The sequence below is a fragment of the Chinchilla lanigera genome, unplaced genomic scaffold (assembly GCF_000276665.1).
Source record: "Chinchilla lanigera isolate Chin_1 unplaced genomic scaffold, ChiLan1.0 scaffold00019, whole genome shotgun sequence".
Classification (NCBI taxonomy): domain Eukaryota; kingdom Metazoa; phylum Chordata; class Mammalia; order Rodentia; family Chinchillidae; genus Chinchilla; species Chinchilla lanigera.
The window spans coordinates 17762870-17771002 of record NW_004955420.1 but is presented as its reverse complement, the minus strand read 5'-3'; the positions used below and the strand labels follow the sequence as shown (position 1 = coordinate 17771002).

Genomic DNA, 8133 nt, shown 5'->3' with positions numbered 1-8133 from the left:
TAAGATCCCCACTTGTGGTATTTATCATCAATAGCCTCAAGTTTTAATTTTTTCTGAAGCTACATCCTTTGCTGGGTGCCTAACAGTCTTTCACAGTAGAAGAATATAGTGTGGCTCCCTCACCCTTCATTTGCATATGTTTGACCATGTGATTTGCCTTGGCTAGTAGTATAAGTCTGAAGGACAATGTTCCAGTTCTAAGTGGAGGCATTGTCTGTTTCCTCTTCAGACACTTGTGTATCGGTCATCACCATGGGAAGGACATGCTTGAGTTCTTTCTGGGATAAAGAAGGAAGTTGAGAGATATCTGGAATGCAGCTCTGCTGCCTAGTCTCCTTGTCTCCCAGCCAAGCCTATGCTACAGTGAAGCCCCGCTCTGAACTGTAGGTATAAAAGTGAGTCTAGGGGCTAGGGATTTAGCTCAGTGGCACAGTGCCTGCCTGGCAAGTGCAAGGTCATGAGTTCGATTCCCGGTACCAGGAAAAAAAAAAGTGAGTCTAGCCTCAATCATTTTACTCAGGTCTGCCTCATCAACTCAAGAGTATGAGAACTGCAGTAATAAAGGACTGATGTTAAAGTCACTGATTTTGGGCTTGGAACCCAATAGGCAACGGATTCATTAATATTTTAAGGGGGTGACCTAGTGGAGCAAGCTGTGGGACAATGGGACATTGAAGAATTGGTGGGTGGGGCAGGGCAGGGCATGGAGGAAAGCAGACATGCATCTCCCACACTGGAATACTTCCCAGGGCTGGGGATTTAGCTCAGCAGCACAGCACCAGCCTGGCAAGCGCAAGGTCATGAGTTAGATTCCCAGTACTGGAAAACAAACAAACAAACAAAAATTTCCCAATATCTCATGAAGGATATTTTCATATTTGATTTAGAAAGCCACAGCCTTTGAGGCATTATTGTTTTATTTCCTCCCTGGAATGGACCGTTATCTGGAATCAGGTTTATCAGAGGCTGAACTTCAGCTCTGGGAACTACAGGGAGTACCACTGACTGGTCAAACTGCTGCCTTTGAAATCTATTATTTTTCTTGGAAGTGAGATCAGGCCCTCCCTGGGCTGATCTGCCCTGTCTGATAAAGGAGTGTGAAGCATACAAGAGAATTTACTGGTCTGATCTATACAGTGTAGTTAAGAAATTCTTTCCTCAGTGGTGGGAGCTCATGGACTCTGGATAATTTTGCCCAAACTTCCTTAAGGGGAAGGCAGTCGAGAGGATGTTCTTACCCAGGTTTCTTTCCCTGGTTTGTTCCTTGTTTCGCAGAGTTGCACTGTGATCTGCTCCACCCTTCCCCCTCCAGGCCCAGCCTACTTAAATCCTTCCCTATCTTCTTCTACACAATAAAATTATTGCACAGTTAATCCCATTTGGGGAGCTGCTTATTAAGAACCCAGATACCTTAGCCCAAGTCTCAGTTTCTTCCTGTGTGAAATAGATCCTACCCTACGGGGTTGTAACACTATTTAACTGAATCAGTGAATTTAAAACATAATTGTACAGTGACTGGCATATAGTACACACTTAATTAACTAATTGGAGCATTTACTATTGTTGCTGGTATTATTAGTTCTGAAGGGTTTTGGTTTTTGAATCAAGAACACACAACATATTAGTAGATCCTGGGGTTAGGATACTCAGTTGTTAAGGAGGTATAGGAGTAAAATAAATGTAAAACAAAATAATTTTAAAAACAAACTACATCAATCAGTAAAAAATATATATAGTAGTAAAAAAAAATCACAGATTTAAGGATATTTTACCTATTTGCCATTTAAGAAGAAAGGTAATATTGATCAAGGGTCAGGCGACTTGGCCTTGGTATTACAGGGTCATTGGAAACTAAATTCTGTTTTTATTGTGGAAACATTCAAGAGGATTCCGACAAAGCTGGACCATTCTTTCCAAATACAAATCAAAATGTCAGGAAGAGGGCTCACATGGGCTGCAAAATATTTTTACTGGCTTAAAATTATCCCAGTAATTGTATATATTCTCCATGTTGTCTAGATTGAGTGCACACAGGTAATTAATGGTCTTAATTTGATAGTTATAATTTGAGGCTTACGCTTTACTTAGCGTCGTCTGAAACTGAAACTAGAAGAAAACTGAAGCAGTGATTTGCTTTAAAAGAAAACGAAGGAATAAAAGTGAAGCTTAATAAAGAGGAAAGGAATTCAGCATTGCTTCTTTCTAACTGCAAACACTATTAAACTTTTTAAAGAATAAAGAAGACTTTCCAAGGAAATTCAGCTTTTCTTTTTGTAGACTTCGTGCATAGCATTGAAATTTTCAATTTTTTTTTTTTTGTATTTCATTATACGTGAACAGTTCAGATGTAGAATATTGGATTGAAGTCACCTTTATTTAGTTATACCTTGAAGGAGGATGAACAAAATAAACATTCAAGGTCATTTTCAACTTTAGGAATACTTATGACACTATTTTGGAATGCTTTATCTAACAGTAAGTTCCCCTTCTTTAGCAAAGTTCTGCTTGAATTTCTTATTCCAGACAGAGCTAATCAGGTTAGCTTCTAATCATGTAATTAGAAATCAAATTAGCTGTGGTTGAGAACAGTTGTACAGAAAGCTGCTGTTTTTGAATGTGATAGTTTTCTTTCTCTTGCTGGCTCATTAGTAGAAGTCAAAGCATAATTCCAGGACTTGAAAAGGACCTTGAAATAGTGCTCTTGCTTTCAGAAGAGTTTTGGAGCTCCAGTGAGAACCTCTTACAGTTTATTGGGGATCTGTTGTTTCCTTTGGGAGGACTTTCTTCCTATCAACTTCCTCCAGACAATGGGTAGATCAATTTTTTAAGCAGTAGAACAATTATATCTCATGTTCTCCTCTTTCTATAGGCCTCCTGATATAGGTTTAACACAGGCCTGAGTGTAGTAACAGTTCAGTATCTAGAAATTGTACAGCCTAAGAAAGGTCACTTACTATAACTTAATTTTCTCTTCACACCCTGATGGAATACTAAACTCCCAGTATTTGTTGAATAACAATAATTGCTATTGAACTGAATAATAGCAACAGTAAACCATTGGAATCTATCATATACATCATTTTGTAAAATAGGAGCAGTGTCGCACATGCACCAGAGAAATATTTTGAGTATTGATACAAAGTCAAAGGGACTGCCACTCAGTTGGCAATTTGGTATATTGCTGATACCATGTTAACAGCATGGCTGTGCTACCTTCATCTAAAATGCAATCTTAGTGACCTCGTGGGTGGGACTAGTCTACCTCAAAGAATTCTCAACTGGTTTCAGGCTTCTCTTTTCCACTTATTTTCCTTGCTAATATTACACATGTTGTTTCTGAAATATAAATTGTATCATGACAAGCTAATGATTCCAAGCCTCCTCTAGCTTCTTAGGCTTTTTTATGGCTATAATATTCAATCATTTTAGCTTACACAATCCTAACAGTACATAAATAAAATATGCATTCACTCAAATATGCACCTAATTATTTATTTATATGCATGGACCACAAAGTTGTTGTATATCTTACATTGCAAGCATTCTACAAGGAACCTTTAGAAAGTTATAATCGAGATAAAAATAAACACTTCTTGAAAAGGTTTTACTAATCATGGTAGCTCTATTTTATTATGGAGACAAGAACTACACTTAGATGAGTGTTAACACTTAGATGAGTTTAACAGTTGCGCTATCAGATAGTCCTCTTGATATTTATTTATTTGCAGTGATGATTGTTTAATCGTGATTTGTTTCACCAGATCTATTTCTGTTTTCTGGTGCAAAGTATTGAACCCGGGATCTTACTCATACCAGGCAGGCACTCTAACAGTGAGCTACATTCCCAGCCCACCAGACCTGCTCGTGTCATCATCTTTATTTATAACATTCTGACAAAAAACTGGTTATAAACATGAAAGATCTAACTCCTCTCATGGAGCTTACTTGTTATCACATTGATTTTATTATCTTTATTCCACTGTTAGTACTAGTTGTATTAGTTTCTTGTTGTGGTAGTAAAAATATTGCATGAACTTATTGGTTTATAAATTCACAATTCTGCTGACCAGAAATCCAAAATCAGTGTCTGGGCTGAAATCATGGTATTGCCAGAGCTGTGCTCTTCCTCCATGGCTTCAAGGAAAATCTTTTCTTTGCTTTTTCTGGCTTCAGGTGGCTGCCAGCATCCCTTGTTTATGACTACATCACTACAGTCTCTGATTGTGTGGTTAAATTGCCTTCTCTTCGGTATGATCCGGTCTCCACTGCCTCCTTTTATAATGACTCACTTAGCTGCATTTAAAGCTCACTATGACAGCCTATATAACTTCTCTGTTACAAAGTAGTTGATCTAATCACAGCTGCATGTTTTGCCATATAATATAACATTTAAACACTCTGGGGATAAACATGGAGATGTCTTCAGGGAGTCTTTATTCAGTCTAAATCAATTTTTTGTAGGGATGTTTAATAAGGCTGTGGTAGGCAGAATTATGAAACAATTCCTAAGACTTCTGCCCCTGGTGTACATAACTTACTTATGAATGTGCCCTTGGTGTAGGTGAAATTGTCATATGATGGATTTTGTACTTATAAGTATGTTCTACAGACAAATGAATTTGAAGAATGCAATTAAGGCCTCAAATCAGTTTGAGTGAATCAAAAGAATGGTTTTCTGGGCAGACTCAATTTAAACAGGCAGAAGCTCTTAATAAAAGGAGAGATTTGAAGTATTAGAGATTTTTTTTTTTATAGTCTTGAGGAAGAAGGTTTCTTCTTCCTGATTTCTAGAAGTAAAAGTAACCATGATTTCTAGAAGTAAACCATGATTTCTAAAAGCAAAAGTAACTGAATTCCCACCAACAACCTGAAAGACTTTGAGAAAAGACCATAGGTCTCAGGCAAGAGGGAAGTACCAGCTGCTACTCTGGTTGAAGCCATGTAAGATTTGCGCAGAGTACCCAGCTAACTAACGCATGTGCAAATGCAAATCTGCAAAAACTGTGCAAGAAATGAGTGACGTATAAAACCACTTAGCGTATATACATTAATTGTCAGCAATCAAAAACAGAATTAGAATAGCAATACAAACCCACCTAGCTTCTGTGAGAATTGGCTTGGTTAAACCCAGAACAAAAATGTCTTCTAACACAGATACAATGTCACTGCAATACGTGGCTATGCCCTAAATGAGAAAGAATGGATGAATGAGAGTGCTACTTTTAAGTTCTCAGCCTCCTGGCCCACTCAGTGTATTGCCTGACAGATACAGTATTTTACTTATTATATACTTATGACTACTCAACCTAATGATAGAGTTTTCGATTAGTCTTACAGAGTTTGAAACTATTACCACGACATTTAATGGCTTCCACAACATGATTCCACCTAACTTTTCATTCCCCTCTCGCACTCTACCTTCCATCCTCCTAACCCATCTGTAAAATCAGTGCTGGAGCACACAGTGATCTCCCAAAGCACAGTCTTGTTTTACACCTTACAAAAAACTCCATTTCAGCAGTTTTCCTAAGAATTCCCTTGTCTGCCATCGCTTGGGAAAGGCCCTTTCAGTATTTCAGACACAATTTCAATTTGATCCCTATGGAGCTCCTTCCTAGAGACCTATCATTTCTTTTTGTAGAGTTGAAATTTGTACGGTTATTTCTGTCTACAAGTCCTTGTACATACCTTAGTTATAGCACTCATATGAGAGTGTTGCAGTTAATTTTTACTGTGCTTGTTGCTAAATTCTGAAGGTTTTGAGACCAAAGCTACATTTTACCCTGGTACCCTTTCCTCACTGAGGTGGGTACCTGCTGATCAGTTTACCCAGGTGTATATCCTCCCTTCTCCTGAGAAAATACTTTTTTTCCCTTTTGGAAACCAGGCTATCTCTGTATTTTTTGTGTTGATTGTCAATTATTTGTTTGTTGAAAGATAAGATGTGTGATCATTCATCCTATGCAATGCCTGTGCCGCAGTCTGAGATGGCACACAACATACTTCCAAGAGGGAAGAATTTTGTTCTCTTTGTTTATGAGATTACAAGGAATGTAAGTCTAGAAGTATTTCAAACTAAAGGGCAGGCTTTCTGTCATTAAAGTGGGAAGCCAGTAGATCAGAAAAAGCAGAGAGAGAAGAAATCTTAAAGGGTTAAACTCTTTGTTTGCATTTTGGTGTCCTTGAGACTAGATTTATTCTTGTCCTTTTTGATTTCCCTAATATTTCATGGGAATTCATAATGTCTTAGTACTTCAAGTACCTAACAAGTGTCTGTCTCATATTTGGTGTCACAGAAGTTGTTCAATAAATCAACCACAGGGTGCTGGGGATTTAGCTCAGTGGCACAGCGCCTGCCCAGCAAGTATAAAGTCTTGAGTTCGATCCCCAGTATTGACATAAAAACCAAAAAAAACCAAAAAAAATCAGTCAATCAATCAACCACAGGCACTGTCATACTTATCTGAAGAAAAGAAACTAAAATATTCTCTAACATATATAAACCATCACAAAATTATTTTTAGAACTACTTGGTATTAAACATATTCTTACATGTAACAAGCATTCCTAGTTGTCTAGTCTTTTCCTCATACTGTCATTACTACTTTCAGAGTAATTAAATGTCTGTGATGAATAGTGCTTGTCATGGCTAGACTAAGGATTATTTGTTTTTAGTTGTGGACACCTTTAGCTTTGGTATTTTCATATTTTAATCACTACCAAAATATTGATTTGTGTGATCTGTCCTTATCATTTTAGAAAGATACTTAAAAATTACTACTTGAAAATCTCCGTGTCATTCCTTTCTTTAAACTTTGGATCATGAGGAAGAGAAAATAAGTAGGCTTTGAGCTCCGCCTGTTTTTGATATTTTCAAATGCTTCCTAGTAAACAGTACTTGAGGAATAATTTTATAGAAATTCCCACCTTTCCTTTAAGATGACTTAAACTTCGCAAGCACTTTTGAAAACATCAGATCTTAGACTATTAGAAAATATGGGTGACTACAGAATTTCTAATAATGAGTATCTGTGTTGTCATAATTTTTAGAAGAAAAATTTCCTCACAATCCTGTGAAAACTGATGGGCTTTTAAATAGAACACTCACAATCATTAATATTCCAGTATTATGTATAGCCAATCCCATATCACCCACACAAAAGAAAAATAGCATTATAACCAGTCTTTTCCTCTAGCACAGCTGGTAAAAAAGCAGTTTCCAGGTCTGTCTCATTTTTGGTTGTTTTTCTCTCACTTTTATTTTTCTGTTTCAGATTTATCTTAAGTGCTCAATTTTAAGCTTTTAGACTCTTTTCCATAAAGAGATTCTGGGTCAGTAAAAATTGAACGAATCCAAAAATAATCAAGAGGGAAACCAACATAATTTATTGCTGGAAAAAAAAAGCCTACATATTATTTTGGTAAGGCTGAGTAATTACAAAGTTTTATTGTTTTTTCTTTCAGGTTCTTATAATAAGAAAATGTAAACAATCTCTTACATGTATACGTTTTTTATAAAACTGGATTTTATGTGTTAATAAAAAATAAGCTTGACATGTCACTTCTTTTTACAGACTGCCTATTTACTGATAAAACACTGCCTAAGTGAGCATGATAAGATAGCAGTGCTATAATTGCCTTCAATTTATGTGATTCTTATTTGTAGCAAAATGCTTGAATATGTGGAGCACAGATACCTTATGTCTGGATGAATCTGTCGATTTTCAGACTAATGTGCCTACTAATGCAAAATTTCTTAGCTGCCAGGCGCAAATAACAGTTTTTCAAATCAGTTATTTGTGGTAAACCAAGGGTGTGTTTATTCAAAAATGATTAGATAGTCCTTCCCCGGGGTCATTTCAAACCCAAGGTTATTCATACTAAAACATTTAAAATAACTTATTTTGTAATAAAGCTGGTATTTGAAAGTAGTAAGGATATAATATTCAACGACATAGCTTTTCATTTTTCAGAAATAATTTAAGCTTTCCCTTGCACCAGAGAGTCTTACTAAAATGAACACTTTCTGCTATAAAAAGCAAAACTAACTGTTACAACTATAATTTCCAAGCTTAATAGTTGCAAATAACATAGTTATCACTTAAATTGAAAGTATCTTATTATCAAAATATT

General features: G+C 36.4%; 1 long non-coding RNA gene across 1 annotated transcript in view; it reads left to right on the top strand.

The window, feature by feature from the left end:
- The first annotated feature begins 238 nt into the window (after positions 1-238).
- Positions 239-8133, top strand: part of LOC106148340 — a 39582-nt gene continuing 31687 nt past the window's right edge. The window contains exon 1 of the long non-coding RNA XR_001233687.1: positions 239-383. This is a non-coding gene — a long non-coding RNA (uncharacterized LOC106148340). The remainder of the gene's footprint in view (positions 384-8133) is intronic.